This window comes from Ischnura elegans, chromosome 1 (assembly GCF_921293095.1).
Source record: "Ischnura elegans chromosome 1, ioIscEleg1.1, whole genome shotgun sequence".
NCBI classification, from domain to species: domain Eukaryota; kingdom Metazoa; phylum Arthropoda; class Insecta; order Odonata; family Coenagrionidae; genus Ischnura; species Ischnura elegans.
The window spans coordinates 24,024,842-24,042,667 of NC_060246.1; the positions used below are offsets into that span (position 1 = coordinate 24,024,842).

General features: G+C 42.3%; 1 protein-coding gene across 1 annotated transcript in view; it reads right to left on the reverse strand.

The window, feature by feature from the left end:
* The window catches only part of LOC124157239 (glutamine synthetase), a 50,485-nt gene extending 33,063 nt beyond the window's left edge, over window positions 1–17,422 (reverse strand). Inside the window, exon 1 of the mRNA XM_046531824.1 lies at window positions 17,201–17,422. The gene's annotated coding sequence lies outside the window, so the exon portion shown is untranslated. The remainder of the gene's footprint in view (window positions 1–17,200) is intronic.
* Window positions 17,423–17,826: the final 404 nt, after the last annotated feature.

Sequence of the window (17,826 nt, forward strand, 5' to 3'; positions counted from 1 at the left end):
ATAAATCCCACGGATATTGACGAAAATAAAGCAATATTCATTAGATAAAAGGGAGATTTTTTAAGGTGACTTTGCGATCAAATGCGGAATTTACCCGCAAGATAGGCAAGGAACGGATAAGAATTAATATTTAAAGGAGTTGAATGCAATATTTTGATTTGAACGAGCTTGGTTTCGGTTATAGCCTGGAACCATCATATTATGTAAGAAGCATCTTTTTTCAATGGGCCAGAGGCGGTGTAAATATAAGTTAATTAAAATCCTTAATTAATCATCGCGTGATCCTTCTCTACGAAAACTTGACCGAGGTTTAACTCGAAAAGACTTTTTTTAGACTCCTTTGCCCGTTATGCAATGATATTTATGAACCATAATCCTTGCCTTAGTTTAAAAAAGGAATGCATGGAGATTACCGCCCTCAAGGACGATCCCAGTGAACTTTTAACGATTCTTTTTTCTGGGCTCGAGTACTTAGAATTACCTCTCCACCTCCAGTAACTCATCGAAAATCAATTAATCCCCGTTTCCAGTTTTCGCGTGCTCGCACCGCGCCACTCGCATTTGTGAAAAGGTGGCAGTGGGGGCAGACGACGAGTGAGGCTTTTTCCTCGTCTTCGAAGACGATAGATTGCGCTTACACTTAGAGGAGAGTTGTCTTTACGACCAATCAATCTCGAGTGCGGAGCATAGACTAGTGGTCCATTATTATTGATGCCGGGGGGGGGGGGGGTAGGAGGGAGGAGGAGAAGTCTTTCTGCTCACCTGTGCCGTGCCCCCCCCTCTTTCTGAGTCATTTCGCAACTCGCCGCGATGCAACAGGTTAAGTATAATGGCGGAGGAGGGGAAGTACACGCGGAGGGGGGGTTTACACGCGGAAAAGCGGCTCGAGGCTCCTCCGAATGAAGGAGAGAGTATATGAGGAGTGGCGACTGATCGCTCGTTTGGCTTCGCTTCGTCGAGCGGAGGCCTGTCAACCTGTGAGAGATACGGAAGCGATAAAGAAGATCCGGACGATGGGAAACGAGAAGGAAAACAATTGACACCGCAAAAGGTCACAGTAAACACTTTGCGTAGTTGTTTTTGTTCGTAAATGATTCACTGTACCTCAGCCAGGAGCGTACTTCCCGGGATCCCAATTTTTTATCAGTACATGAGAAGATTATACACTCGCGAGAGTAACATCTACAACCACGTAAGTAAAATGGTTATTTGAGTATAAGTCATCTATTTAAATAAACAAAAGATCGTAGCACTTTTCCACAAGATTTTTTAATGCGTACAACGCGTTTCGGCTCACTGAGCCATCATCTGGTACAACACATGTTGTAGAAGACATCTGGCACAAGACATTCTGTACAAAATCTTGTGGAAAAGTGCTACGATATTTTATTTATTTAAATATGTCTAACTTCCACCAATAGAAGCCTGAATCTGTCGAACTTATAATTCATTTAATTTTAGTACAGAACAGTATCAAATTCACTGTACTGTATATTTTTCTTGTATGGAAACTTGAAACAAATCTAGGCGGTATAATTGTGAGCCCTTGTTTTTGCGGTCGCTTTAACGAATGCCCATATTGGTGAGGCTATTTGCGTGTGCCGGACGGTGCCTAATCTTTGGTATCATATGCTTTATTAAATCTATGGATAATTTTTAATTTTCATAGAGTACTATGCCTGCATTGCGATTCCAGTGTATCATGAATGAAAGATACTTCGATCTTTTTGTAGGCTGAAAAATGAAAAATCTTGCTATCAAATGTATCGATTACAATATTAAAGGAATCAAAATTTTTCACAATTATGGAGAAGTAAATCGGTATTGAGAACAATATGGTAGTTATGCTAGCGACGAGAGAACTCTGTAGATTCTTCTTTGTAATTATTAATAGAAATTAGTAATGGAAAGTATCAACCTGGAGAAGCGCTTCTGCACTTTAAACATTTCTAAAAATGTTTAGATTCGAAAACTTCAATGGTCCATTCTGCACCTTTGGGATTTTTAAAAATTCGAGGGGGTACGCATGGAAGACTGATTTCAATAGTACGCGATCTAAATCACCGATCCTTACACGACAGCTGGAATGAAAGGTCGGTATCCTAGAAAAATCATTGCAGAATTACTGGAAATTCTACACCCTTATCGTAGGACATTAGCGCTTAGAATTCCGAATCTTTTTGTTAGCGTACCATTAAGGTCTCGACGGCTCCCATTTATAAAATTACGTGTCATGTAAACGAGGAACAGATCCTGGATTTCTCCAAAAAAATAATTTAGCTCATACTTTTTTAAGAAAACTGTGGAGGTCTTTGGTCAATTTTGTTGGTCAAAAGGTTGGGGAGGTCTTTGGTGAATTTTGATACAAATGAAACGTATACTCTCCTCATCGTCTTGGCAAGGCAAAAAGTCAAAACACAATATGCTGGCGCTGTTTAGGAATCTCATTTGATCCAAGGTTACTCTCAACGAGGCAAGCCGTGCCAGAAATCTTTCCCCCTCGCATGCTCAATCGTTTTGCAATCACTCACCGAATCTGTCCCATTTTTCGATACATTTTAGTCCCTGTATATCATCTTAGCGCTGCTTAAATGGTAACTACCGAGCTTTATCTTTCGTCCACGTAACTTTCTTCCTTTCCACACTGAACCATTGCCTCTCTGTGTTCGGTCCATTCCTTTGTCACCCGGCCAATGCATTTTCCTTTCCCTGACCTTCAGCGACCTCCCCATTTAAGTTGCTATCCACCTTCGCGCAACCTTAATGTCGCTTTCACGAGCAAGTAGCCGATACTGCCTTGGCATTTTGAAAACGGTTATTGGTAGGTGGTTGTTCCTTGGTCTGGAATTAAGAGAGCCGAATGAGAAGGAAAAAGTACTTTTAATGGGATTCGTGGTTCAATGGACCGACTCATGTGTCATCTGTGAAGTTTTTTTGAATTAATGACAAAATATAAAAAGGTAGAGGTAAAAAAGAGATAGTACAAGTATTAAGTCCGAGGCTAGACGTGAAAGCATTAAGGATGGGGGAGTTAAATGTTTGGTACTTCAATCATAGAAGTTAAGTTCTGCGGATAAGATATGGTTCATGGCAGTGAAGATTTCTCGGGCTCCACATCTAGTAAGGAGATATGGAGGACCTTACCCCCTACATTTCTCCTCATGAAATGTAGTCCCCCACATCTCGTTCCGTGGAAGGAGATAGAGAGGACCTTACCCAGTGTGAAATCTTCACTACCATGGTTCACCGAAAAAAACAGACATTACATAATGACTAACCATGATGGTATTTATTTAGAAGTGATTGATGTGGTCGATTAACACTTTTCCCGTTAGTCCTTTCAAATCATTCCAGGTTTCCACTGTTTGCCAACCTTTTAATTGAGTCCGAGTGTGTTGGAAATGCGGCGACCATTCCCGCGCACATAATAATCATTTTAAGAATGACTTTTCGAAATTCTCTTCGCTCTCCTCGTTTGGGCGTTCGCCGCTGTCATTCTACCGAAAAAAAGTTCTCCGTGCTCCCTGACATTAAGCCGCTCGATCTCAGTTCCCGTAATAAGCCACCACACGATATCCATTCCCTTCGCATTTTACCCCTTTTTTGTCTCTCAGCTTCGCGAACGGCCGCTCTTTCTCGCCCAAGGCACGCCTCCTCCCATCTCGGCAGGAGTGTGCAATCCAGTCTTTCGGGTCGACTCTCGAGAGGAGAGCGGGGGATCCATCGCCTTTGCTCACGGCTATAAATATTTTCCTCGCAGCGAACGGAGATGCAGAAGCAAAGCAAAACATGAGCAAACGACCATCGGGATCTCACACGGACCAAGGGATCTAAAGAAGAGTGTTTCGGCGGCGAAGTACGCCTGCCACTTCAAGGAAAATAGTAAAGCACGCAAGAGGCATTCCATCGAGTACGAGTGTTTATCCAAATAGCCTTATTCTCAGAAAAAAAACGGCTCGAATATCAAAAGAGATTATCCTTTATTCATGCATATATTTATTTTGATACTTGAGATACTTTTCTTCCACCTTTCAACCTCAAGAACTCGATTCTCCCCTTAAATAACCTTCCGACGTTCGGCCACTCCAATGGATTCCTCAAGCAAGGGGTCATCAAACCCTGTGGCGGAGATTTAAGGAAGCGTTTGGGTGCCAGAATTAAAATTGGCGAATTAAGTAAGAGCAAATGGATACAATACTGAATGCCTAGGTGAAAATAGAAAGGAAATGGCTCATGGAAAGTCACTGAACTATAATCGCTGGATGACATCGTAGACACCCTTCCCGCCCCCATCAAACATGGACAGTAACTCGGTTCTTAGCCTTTTCCTAACAAGGAAGGATGAAAAAGAGAAAGACTTATCGGTACGGAAAGTAGAGTAGAGCTCTCAAACAAATATTAGGGTCTTCTAAGAAGTCACGAAGATTACCTTTTTTTTTAAGCCAGTCCAATGTAAATTTAGAATATAACCCTCTCGGAATGACCTAAGAATTTTGAGAGATTTTTTTTAGCTCTCTCAGCATTTCTTCTTTCCCACTGTTTTTCAGGACCTATTTAGAACATCTCTCCCCATTTCTTCTCATAATTCATTTTTCAAATCTGTATCAACTTTAACTAACGCTTGATGATATGAAATTCTCTGCTAAAAAGAGCCGCATCTTAAGTAGCAAAGTTTAAATTTTTCTCTTTAGAATTCAATTTTTATCGTGAAATCAGTCGCACGTGCGTTAAAAAATGCTGTGGGACACCACTTTTTCATGTCGTCAAACACTTCACCCGTATCGAATGAAGTGACACAGCCTAGTCGGTGTCTCTCTCTGTCTTTTATCTACCCATCTTCGTACAAAATGCCTTTTTACGGGAAACTTGACCTTCGGTCATGTCCGTCGCCTCCTTCCACAACACACGCAGCTGTTACGATTCTATTGCGTCTATCTTTCCCTCCCTCGTCACTTCCCCGTCATTTTTTTCCACTCTGTGCGTGGCCGACCGCCTTCGCGATATACGGCAATGCACTCTGAAGTGGGGTGGGGAGGGATGGGACGCCGCCGGGATGAGGAGCCACTTGAGCGACACGACGCGTCTTAGGGGGCGGAGGCGGGGTTGGAAGAAAGGCCGGATGCGACGGGTACGCTGTTTTTCCACGGGGGGATGTGCGTGTGACGAGATCGGAGGAGTGAAGAACCGTGCATGGCAAAAATATCTCCCTCTCCATTCCCCGTCACCACATTGCGAATGGACGTTTGTCTTGTGAGCTTCGAGTCTGCTGCGTTTCGATTCTTAGGAGACTAAACTCATTATTTGGGAGCGTGGTGATAACACACAGTATTATCATTTGATAATTTTCAGGCATGAATTCAATCACAAAAAAATGTAATAAAACGCGATTTCGGCCTTCTTGGTGAAGCCGCGTCGAGTTGTCAATTTTCACATCGCTCACATACCTGGGCATTGGCGTACCCACCAGGGGACAGCTGCCCCCCCCCCCTAGGAGCGTAAATAAATTTAGTTCAAAACGTAATGAAAATAAATACTTGCTTTGAAGAATAGTTAATTTAAGTCATGGAGCTAAAATAAAAATAATTATTTTCGAGAAAAAACTTTTAAAAACTAATAAGTTGGAGTCATAATGTTCATTAAATGGTGGTTTCTTTAACCTTTTCTTTGCTAAAATGTTACGACTTGAACGACCACGGCTTGCCCCTCGCCCTAAGTTTTAATCCTGGGTACGCCCCTGCATCTGAGGGATCTTATCTGCTGAGACCACCAAGAAAAGGCGGATTGCTGCATCGCGTCCGAAACGTCGGCCAGCCTACCTTTTCGAACAAAAAATCTACTCGGGCACATCCAGAAAGGGTTAGAAGCCACTATTTTGACCCCTTCGAACTCTCATATACAGATTACAGACAGTAGATAGGTATAGGGGCGATTAAAAAACCAACTAGTATTCATAGCGGAGCTTTTTGTTTCCTTAGCGTAAAAAACTGATCTTTGTCCATACAATGACAAAAATTAATCATTGTTTTGAAGACTTGTTTATTACTTTTAGAATAGGAATAAATGTATTGCCTTTTACGTTCAGTGCTTTCCATTGTAGTCGAAGAATACGTTTTCGGAAATGCAGCATTTATAACTGTAGTGTCTCCACTTTTTTCCCTGGACAGTAAAGGGTAGAATACTTATCGAAGGGTCCAAAGTTGAAATGCGGGTGAAATCTCCTTTCTCAAACAAATCCTCGAAATGCTTGGCCTTTTAGGAAAATTAACCCGCTCCAAGTCACCGAAGTTCGGCTGATTGTAAGTATGGTAATAGGCATGACTTCACTTTGAACTTATCCCAACCAACCTTGGAGTGAATAAACTAAGCGAGAGATGTCATTGGGATTGCTCTAATCCTCCCAGACCCATCCATCGAGCTGCTCTTCCCAACGAATCTCTCACTTGGTCTACCAAGACGCCCATGATCAATATTTACAGTTACGTAGACAATTATAGGAGGAGGGTGGAAAACAGTTCGTTGCCACACCGTTATGCGATCAAACAGACTGGTTGTAACTGGTTCGACTTGCATGCCATGTATTGTAAATAGGCCGGACGAGGTGACTCCATAAAAATGCATCCTAATGTATTCCGATTCCTGAGAGCTCTCCAACAGAACAGCGCAGTCCCCATCATTTTAAATCCCCCCCTCAAACATACCATTATCCAAAAATAGGCATTTGACTGTTTCTCCACCAAGTACGGTCACACTTTGTAAAAAAATACCTGCCGCTAAAAATGTTCCTTCTCTGAGAAAGAAGACCGTTTTCTAAATCGAAACATTGCTCTAAATAATGTGCACTAAATTAGGTGTTTTATTTTCTTCCTTTTATCCGATTAATAAATTGGGTTTTTATATTATTTAAAAAAATCATTGCAATATTCAAATAATTATCCAGGAGATGCGAATATTTTTCCTCTGTCTCTAATCTCTCAGCGGGCATCAGTGGACGAGTTCGTCTACCGACGAGAAATCCCAGATTTCTCGACCAGATTTCAAATCTGGTCGTTCGATACCCTCTCGCGACATGCGTGGGTAGGCGTTCAAGGACGTACATTGCGATGCTCAACTTGTGGTTCGTTTATTTAATTTATTGTTATATTCGGAGAATTATTCAGGGGGTGCGAATATTTCACTTCTGACTCTCAGCGGTCATTGATGAACTAGTTGGATTAGAAAAGAGAAATCTGTCCGTTCGATACCCTGCCGCGACGTGCGTGGATTAGGATAAGGTGGTGCGCATTGCGATGTCTACAATGTCATCTCCATCGCTCCCAGCCCTCACTACCCTACCGCTTGCACACGAGAGGAGAACAGCTTGTTCTCGCATCCATGGCAACCAAAGGCCTCCTCTAATGGGATTCCCCTGCGAGGGATCCCTTTGGCTCCACGCACGGACCTCGCCCTCTTCCCATCCCTGAACACTGTGCGTGCGGTGTTGTGAGGGAGAACAGCTGATCTCGGCGGGGAGGGTGGACGAACCCTTTTCAACGGGGGAAGCACTCGCTGAACACGTGCCCTGCGCCTCCCCTCTCTCCATATCCCAGAATCCCCCCTTCAAGCCCCGCCCCTCGTAGCGGTGGTTCCCGGAAGAGGAGGCTCGCAGGGAGGGAGGACCTAGCCGGGCGGCGGCCCCGGAATTTTCCACTGCGCGTGCTCCTGGCTCGAGTCCGTTGCCGGGGCCGGCCTAAAGGCAAACCTAGGACAAACTACTGGATACGGGAGATGAACTCAAAGCCGTAGGCGAAGGATGCATCCTACCTGATTCAAACCACATCTTTATCTTATGTAAAACCAAAACCTTATCTTGGTTCCAAGTGCACGCAATTCTTTGGCCCAGTTGAAAAAGTTTGAGTTCACGTATTAGGGAACGCTGTTATTTATTGAAATTAAGCGCAAATGCATTGCATATCGGAGAAAGATCACCCCTTTCCAAAGGCCTTTGAGATTTACCGCAGGGAATTATGACCATGTGGATTATATATGTGTGGCAGAGCTTTTTCGTCTTCCCAGTGATGACAGAGAGAGAGATAGACATAAAGTCTTATCTAACATTATATTTATTTAATTTCTGGAAAAACGGTTTGACAGAGAAATGTCTCTTCGTAGTTTTTTTATGTAAATTGGAAATGAAATGTTGCGTACTTTGTGGAATCCCTGAGAATATTTCTCGTCTTCGAATCTGTGATTTTTCGATGCACCTCTTCCGCTCTGTCGAAATGCTTTGCCTGGACGCGGGCCCAACTGCGTAAGTTTCGAGAAATTTCTTCATGTTGCTTTGCTTGAAATTGTGATGCCAAATATTCCTAGTCTTTCCTACCTCTAGAATAAACATATAGCACATATTTTTTCATTTTTCCGAGAATTTGAGAATGAAGTGTTTTCCAGCTGATTTTATCAGTAGTACACCTTTTGGGCGGTTTTTTTTCTGGAGCCTTGTAAGTATAATGATATGCGAAGGAAGTATACGTAAAATTGTTAAGTGATGTACTCGAACAGATTTGAAAACACCAAGTAATAATGGACTGTTTTGGCTCACTGGCGTCCTCGGAAAAAGAGGATAAATAATGCAATTGACATAAAATGCATTCTTTTCTACGGCATTTCCGACTCTCGTTTTTGCAACAATCAATCGCGACTCAAGCGATGATTTTCTAGGAACTTCAATTCAAATAGAGACTCGTTAACATTTACTCTTAAGGCTCAGCTGATACGCTCTCGAGTATCCATTCTTTTGGGGATAATCGTGCCATATTTTGTAGTGAAAAACAGTATTTATCGCGTTAGGAAATTCGTTTTATTATAATTAACAAGTAAGTTGATAAACTTAATGGTTCTGACGAAGCTGACAGGATAGTTGGCAAAATATGTTTTTTAAGGCTTGGTAATCGAGGCGGAATAAATCCCGTGAGAAGGGTTATTCTTGTGACTCGTTTAGTTTTCTCGTCTCAAGTTGACGCTTCCCTCCACTTCCTGCAAATGAAGACCGCAGGAGGACTTTGGATTATATACCTCTCAACCGCAGACCAAATGGTGAGTAACGGGCGGGAGCGGTGTTTACTGCGACTGGGTAATGTTTACCTTCTGCCGGATGCGTCAGATTAGCGAGACTTTTCTGAATATACTCGAGCCTGAAACTTCGTCTATCTTTCCAATGACGTCCCAAACAGAGCACTTACTTTTCGTTTTAAAAAATGTTTTTTCTTGTTCAGTAGCGCAGCGAGGGGGGGTTTGGGGGATAAACCCCCCCCCTCCCCCAGACCTCATAGAAATTTTTAAGTTAAATATATTTTACTTAATTGGATTAATATTGCTTGTAGAATAGTGTGAGGATTAATAAAAATATCCCTCAGAAGGCCGTAAAAATCACCATTTTGAACCATTTTTCTTAATTTTTTTCCGGCGGAAGGCCTCTGCACCTCCCTCATACCCTCGCGGGTATGCAATACCCCAAACCCCCCAGTATTAGTTGCGCCTGAAATCCCCCCCTAGCCTTAATTCCTAGCTGCGCCCCTGGTCTTGTTTACCAGTTCCTTAGGGGTCTCTCTCGCTGTATCTTTCAAACTTGAGTCGTGTCCCTCGTCACTTCAACAATTCTTTCTCCTGAGATGAAAGTAATCTACACTACTCGTCTTATTCAAAGCAGTGTTGACACAACAGTCGGCAAAGGAAGTTTTCGGAGCAATACAAAAAAAGTTTATATTAACCTTAGAGCGTAGTTCCACCAAATATAGCCTTTGATAATTATTTTTACCGTTTATCAAAAGTACGTACGTTCCATTTTTTAAATCTTTTCCGTAGTCAGCCATCAACCGGCTGAATATTTTGAATCTGAAATGACGATTCTTGACACCCATGGGTAGGGAGGGAAAAAGATGCGAATAAGTGACCCTATTAGTCTATGTTATCCTTCGAAACTGGAACATGAGTGCTGGTTGGGATAGCTTTTCTGCGGGCATTCATGCTAGTTTCAAAGTTCAAGGCTTATCACTGTCTTGGGTTTTGTAAACACATGTTATGAAACTGCGAAGCTCTTGTCGCGCTCGTACGGAGGCATATACGCGCTTGGTGGGGAGGCACACGCTATTACTGACGCAGCCCGAACAGAGCATCCGAAAAATCTACGAATCCGCTAGGAAAAAGAACTTAATTTTGTTAATTCGCACGCGTAAGGAACGATGAAGTGAGTGCAAAAAAGTTAATTTCGACCTTTACTTAATGATGAAGCTGTCATCAAAATCAGTCTTCTCATAAAGTTGTCATTAAAGAGCTCTAGTTTTGACATTTTGCGTAAGCTGTATAGTTAATTTATAAAAGCTCAAGAATTTAATTACTCCTCAGAGAGCTTTCGTGAGAGAGCTCTAGGTTTTGTCATTTCGCGTGAGCCGTATCGTCAATATCTGAATACCACGAATGCTCAAGGTTTAACCCCTGAAGTCAACTGAAGACCAAATGATAGTGATTCTCTAATCAATGTCTGCCGTCATCCAACTTTTGAGTCACCCGCATGGATAGCTTCTCCCTCTCCCATTGTAACCCATAATGTCCTCCTTCCCATCCGTTTTCCTTACTTATTTAAGTCGTGTACATCTCACTATCTGGCTTAAGATTCCTAGCACTGATAAGAAAGGGGAGCGTTTGTGCTTACTTCCACGACAATCTAGCCCTTGAATCTAGCCCTACGGAACCTTCGCAAATCGTCCAGCTCAATTGCGTTCTCATATGATTTGGACTATCTGTAGGCCAACAAATTACCCTGAGGAGGTAAGACGTTCAAAATAAGGCATCCATCTTATCCGTTGTATTTAAGTAAAATGACGATATTAAGTAAATTCATATTTTATGTCTTATCTCCTGGTAGAGTACGTACAGTTATATATGTATATTTTAATCCTGTGTTTTTTAATAATGTTTATGTTTTACATCTGTCAACGCTGCAGATTTAAAGTTTTATATTCAATTTAAAGGCCAGATCGGCTATTTATTAATAATTTCATTAATAAATTATAATTAATCATGTACTTATTCGAGTTGTTTTTCTCGAATAGACTCAACGAGTCAATTTCAAAAGATAACAAAGCAAACGCTTAAACATTAATTGTGTAACTTATTTAAATTAACTCTAATATTATAGTAATTTACCACGGGAACCAAATTTTAATTTAATTTTACCGACGCCTTTTGAAAATGATAAATGGTCTCCTATATCCCTCATCCGCAGATTGCTTCAGATTCATGGGGAAATCCACACACCGTTCGATCTCACACAACAATCAGTTCCGTGGCTTCGCCCTATGGTTACCAAACAGTGGTGCCACGGCACGCTCAAATGTTTTCCCAGCGATAGAGGGGGTGGCCAAGGGTGGTGGGGGGTGTGGTCGGTGGCAGGGCGTACGTTAGATCGATCGGACGGCACCTCGCCTTCACCCCCCCCCCTCCACCACTCCCTCTCCTTCAACCGCACTCCCCTCCCAAACCCCGTTGTCAAGGAAGTTCTTAAGTCTCACGTTTAAATCAATCCTTCTGGTCTGGTCCAAATGATGGGCGGCAGAAGGTGGCGTATTTATTCCAGTTGATCACCGATCGGAGTGTTTACCATTTGGGAGCTGACGAAACATCACAAAATTTTACCCAACAGCACCAGCATGGGCATCCTTCAAATACAACCCAAACAGCGAGGCGACCCAGCGCGATCCTTAGAGGTCATTTCGCAGTTGACCTCTAACCAGACTTTTCGAGTATGACCACAATTAAAAAACAAAGCCATCGCCCCGATAATTTCCGTATATATTATTTTATTCGATAAATGGGGACTCGTTCAATTCTTGCTTACTTTGCAAAAATAGGCATTCCGTAACTTAGGCAATCATAGAATGCATATGTAGTCGACTATATTTTTCCTTCCATACTAATCATTTGAATTTAAGGTATATATTTAGAAATTACATGTCTCGCAGGAAAGTATTCAAGAAGGTAAAAAAAGATTAACTGCATTCTAGCAAAGGTAATTATTTTGAAGTCGCTCCTCACGGTGTAGGTTGAAAAAAGAATTTACATGTGACAATTGGGTACGTTTTTTCTTTTGAACAAATTGACCAGAAGAATATTCTCCGACATTGCCTCCCTCTGTACAGTAGGGACCGTTGCAACGCGCGCGCAAGGTTACAGGTTGTAGAAAACGAGGGAGGGGATGGGAGCAATCGAAGCAACATTACGTTGAACTCTTGGAAAAGCAAGCTTCATATCACATTGTACGTTCTATGCAATGCCTCGAATATTTCGTCGTCAACAATTAAAAAAAAAGGTGAATAAAGCTCATTCACAGCCTAGCGACCGAAGAGGATTGAAGACGACGCGACGGCGAAGGAGTGCGGTTCCGAGGAATCGCCACCTATTTTTTCCCCCCTCTCGTCGTCCTCGGGGAAATGGGACGCGGGAAGCGAGCGATATCGGTTGATGTGCGCCGAGGAACAGCAGCCTTGAATACGAGCTGCTCGAGGGTGACGTAATTTCAGCGTGTAAAAAAACCACGAGTGCACCACGTGACTGGAAACAATGGTAAATAAGCGAGTGTCAGGAGATTCACAAATGCCCGCCCCAGTATCTTTCTCCCTCCAGTTTGAATTCTGTTGACGTCAATTTCCGTGAAAAGCGTTTGGAAGTGGATGGGTCTCATTTCCTTTAATTTATGATAGCGCAAAACGGAGGACGGCCTTCGCTTTGACTTTGTTTCCACCCTAGCAACGTATTTGAGCAACATCGCAGTCATTGGTAAAACTAACGCCTTTGATGAACTCTAACCGCTGTAATGAACGACAACTCCCTCTGCTTGTCTCATCAGATGAAAAATAGTTTTTCGAGGAGACTTTTCACAAAGAGGAGCCTTAATTTCCATGCACTGTCAAGTTATTAAGGGTCGTGGCCTCTTCATACAGTATTTGAAGCTAAAAACAATATTTTTGACTCTATATTTAGCAAAAAAAACTATTTGTAGTGCACAAAGAACACATTTTTCCGTCCTTTTTTCCACCTCCTGGCACCGTCAGTGTGACCTAAAAATCTCTGCTCCACGGGGTGAGTTGTTCCCAGCCGCTCGCAAGAGATAAGATTAAAAAGCGACGCTGCTTTTCCCCTTCCGCATTCACGCCAAATCACTCACTTCATGTCGGACTCCTTTCGCCATTATGAAAGCTATGAACGGTGTAATTTTTACTGGGCTTTGGAACTTCGATTTAGATTTCCCTAATCTTGACAACAAAGGAATCTGCAATGAATTCAACTCCATTGAGGGCATTCGAGACCAACATAGACTCTTGCAGCACAGGAAATACAACTTTCGACTTGTTTAAAAAAATACTTTTGTATCGTCACTTATTTTTTTAAATGACGCTTTTATATTCCGAAAAATGTCCACGAATGCATAAAAAGCAAGAATTGAGCAACTCTAGGTTTTCAGATTTGTACCCGGGTAGCGATGATAAGTCGAGAGATAATCCTTCTTTTGGAAAAATAAAACGTTTATCAAGAAAATGCATTTAAACTTATTCTATGAGATAACCTTGATTGAATTATCAGTTTGGTATTTTTAAAATTCGCCCCATTACATTGTGACGACAAATTATTAAGATAAGCTATTCGAAAAAGTAGCCGATACGAATTCATCGTGTATTAGAAGTGTTTATAAAATTCTGATGTGAGCAGTTAGCATCTGTATTACAGTAAGGTCATACAATCCTCTTTTCCTCCACGATGTTACCGCAGCTTGAAAGAATATTATCTCAGTATCGAGTATCAAGTGTATTAATGAGTGCCCGTAGTTACGAAGATGTGCGAGATCATTTTTTTAATTCACGACCTTGTGGCATGGCTATTAAAGGTGTTTTTACCAAATTCATTTATTATAAAATATGACAATTACAAGAAATTTCCTCAGCACTGTACTTAATTACTCCTTGCACGCTTTCTTATGGAGTCCCATTTTTGGCCAACGCGAGTTCAAAAATCGTAACTTCTGCGGGTAAAAAAGTTTTCTGTAAAGACTACGAATTCGGACTATTTAAAACCGAATTGATCTGACAAATTTATAAATATTACTCCGACACTGACATATTATTAATCCTATACAATAAGTCCTTCAGCTGCAGGCATTATTAGTTTAATATTCGAGTTTGTATGCGCTATTATCCTCCGGAAATAATCACCTAATATCATGTTTCAATTACAATTTGTGCGCGTTTCGTGGAGCGCCACCTCCTGCCAGTCACCGCTTTGCTGGCTTCAGAGAGCACTCTGTAAGTGAAGATCAATACATTCCGTAGCAACCCAAAAACGCGGGGGAAACCCACCGTGGGAAGAAAAGTTCAGCTCAGAGAAATTGCTTCAGCTCCTGCTTTTCTTGGAGGATAACCGTTATGTCGCAAGTGTATCCAAGTTTGTACAAGAGAATGGGCCACGTAGATGTGGAGGATGGGTATTTGAATAGGTGCGTAAAGTCGGTTGGTCGTAGAACTGCCCCTGACTCTCATTAGCTGGCCCCTTTCTAAAGTCGGAAAGGGGTTTGCGACCCATCGGATGGAATGACCGTACACGTTCAGTAAAATCCTGTCATCACAGCACTTAAGTTGGTGTCTAATTAATGGATACATTTCCTCACCACCTGGCCTTCCCTTGTATTACGCGTATGCTTCAACCACCCGACTAATGTAATCTTTCTGAATTCATAATTGGCATGAGGCTTGCCTTCAGCTCAGAGAAATCGCATCGGAGAGGGATGAGACGGAGGAAGAAAACAGCTCAGGTCATAGAGGTCGAGGGTATCATGCCCCATGCGTGGATGAGAAGGCGGCCGCGTATTTTTTTCGCATATCCTCGCGCGTTGGAGAAGCGCGATGCCATCAGCTGATTTTGCGGCTCTTTTAAAAATCCAGCTAGCGGGGGCGTCAGGAGCATCGCGTTGAACCTCCATTTGTTTCACTTCTTCATCTTTATTGCATATTTTTATCCGGTATTATTTCCGCGACGAGGAGAAAAAGAAGATAAATATCAGCGAAATACATATTGCTATTATGGTGCAATTTGTTCAGACGCTGTGAGATGCAACTGTCCTCCATCCATCACCGCAACCATTGTCAGGATTTTAAGTCTTTACTTATCCACGGTAAATAAATATTTTTAAGAGCGTAACCCGTATTTAAGTATAGTCTCGAGAGGAATCAGGAGGGTACCCACAACTTACGGCCTCGGAAATTCTTATTGGGCATCGATGAAATATAGATCGGTCAACTGAGTGGTTCGTCTCGTGGTCCCAAAACACCTTTCACAACTACCTTATTTTAATGCGAGACTTATCTCCATCACTAAATCCTAAGGTAGTGCATAGGCATTTAAGTTACAAGATGTTATTTTTCTGGCCACGGGACGCGAATACATGTGTATCATCAGTTGTAGTTGCATCTAAAATTGGAAATATCGGTGGACGAAATGTGGACGCGTGAAGTACTAACCTACTTATCCTATGCAAGGCACTTTACGTTCGTAGAAAGGCAGTTACTCCACACCAGACGAATCGATTTTATCAGGCCACCAGACGCTGTCCCTCATCCCTTGGGACTCTCAGGTTAACTGATCAATTATTCCCGACTCGTGTCCGTAGCTCATATCAACAGCGACAGAAAGTTATAGTGGAAGCTAATTATCACGATTACAGAAACACCACTGAAAGGTAGTAATTTAGGAAATTTTATGTTCGACTCGGTTAATAATTTCCTAGTCTAAGGAACATTAGCAATGGAATTTATGGACGTACAAATGCTCTCTTTTAAACCACCTGCAAAATTGAACGCAATGAAAACGTACCGGACAAATAATTCTATAAATATTTTGGTAACTTAGATGGTTGAGAAGCCATATGATTTATATTTCTGTAGAAGTTAAAAAAATTGTGACAAGGAAGTTCTCACGGTGCGATTCCTATAATCCATTGATTTAGATACTCATGATGTTTACAGAAGACTCGATCGTCGACGTGAAAGGATTTTGTAGCTCAAGGACTTCTATGTCATAAGCTCAAGTTTTTGCCGACAGAGAAGGCCTGGGGTACGCTTTGTGTTGTTAATTAGTCCTTAGAAGTGTTCTGTTACACACTTTCCATTATGCTTCGAGAAGTGCGATTTGTGTCGTTTTTAGAGGATGGAATACTTTAAAAGAACATCTGGTAAAACTCAGTTTGTTATGAGTTAAGTCAAGTACTCTACTCTAGAGTCCTTACGATCACGAAAGAAAAATTTTGGAGCTCTTTAGTTTGTGAAGGCTCGTGTAACCACAAGGAGATCACTTAATCTATTTGGTGAAACTAGAATAAGATTGCTAATATAGTCCTATTATGGTCTCTTGCAAAAGATTTTCTTCCAGTAAACTCCTACCGTTAATTTTTCTCGCATTCATCGTTAGACGTTGGTTGTAGTTCAAGAAATAATACAGTACGTATAATTTGCGTGCTTACCTGGAGACATCTTTGTCACCCCCGAATTCTCATTGCTATCGGAATATGACGGATAATCATTGACTAACGTTTGATAGTTTTATTCAGTCAATACCACTACCCGAGTTATTTCTTCCTTTAATTGTGGTTCTCTCTTTTAACAAGTTAACCATTGAGTTCAAAATACTTTTCTTTTGATTACAGTACACTCATTCACCCTGAAAAACTGAAAATATCTGAAAAACTGAGAATTACAGTTTTGTATGACGTTTTTCATTCCCTTTAATGCACACGGGAAAAACTTCTCAGTATGTTATCCGAACTCGCAAATGCTTACAACGGATGCAAAATCCTCATTTCTTCCTCCTAAGCCAGGACGTTGATGATACCGAAATGATTCACTTAAACAGCGTCAAGTTTCAGATAATGATAACGGATGCACCAGTTGCCACGGAGGCTCAGTGCCAATGCAACCGCACCCTTGATCACTGCCTATTGTTGCATTCTCGATTGCGATATCTCAATCATTTCTCTGTCGTTGCAGCGAACGTGATGAGATCGAAATCTTTTCAGCGATGGTTTCTCAACGTCTCTTTTACGAAAGACGCGCACGACCACCTCCGAATCAAAACATTGTCACGGGAGGGAGTCGTAACCCAAACGCGTGCGCTGAAGACTCACCTTTTTTTAATGAAGCGTGACGAATGGAGGTCCTTATGCCTTCAGCGTTGTTTTGTTGTTGTGGTCGCCCGGGGCGGCGAGCTGCCTTTCGGGCTCCAGAAGGGTTGCCTCGCTGCCGCTCAGCTGATCGGATCCTCTCTCTCGCAGCTTCCCTTCCCGTAAAACGGTGAAAATGAATGGTTCGCCTGTCCTCGCCTCACAACGATAGTCGGAACTTGGTTGTGCGAGAACATGGGCCGCTCACTCGTTTTAAGGAGAGTGGAGCGTGCGCGCGCAGGCGACGCTTCTCGTGCGTAGGGAAGGGGGCGGAGGGGAGGGGGAGGAAGGGGAGAGAAGAAGAGAGGAACGCGAAGGGCGGGATAGGGGGATAACTCAAGTGGCAAGGGAAGCGGGGCTCGATCGGTGGTCATGTGGTTGTGAGAGCTTCCCAGTCGTGCCTCAACGGTTGCAATAGCCTATGCACACTCATCCTTCCTTAGTACGAAATCAGCGCGAGGAGGGTTTTCCTAAGGGAAGTAAGTTTGATGTTTATTTCACGCGTCGTTCACGGTCGCTCACCATACTTAGGTCGCATCGAGGACGAGGAAAGTTGGCTTGATTGTCGTCGATGTTCCACGAAATCCGCT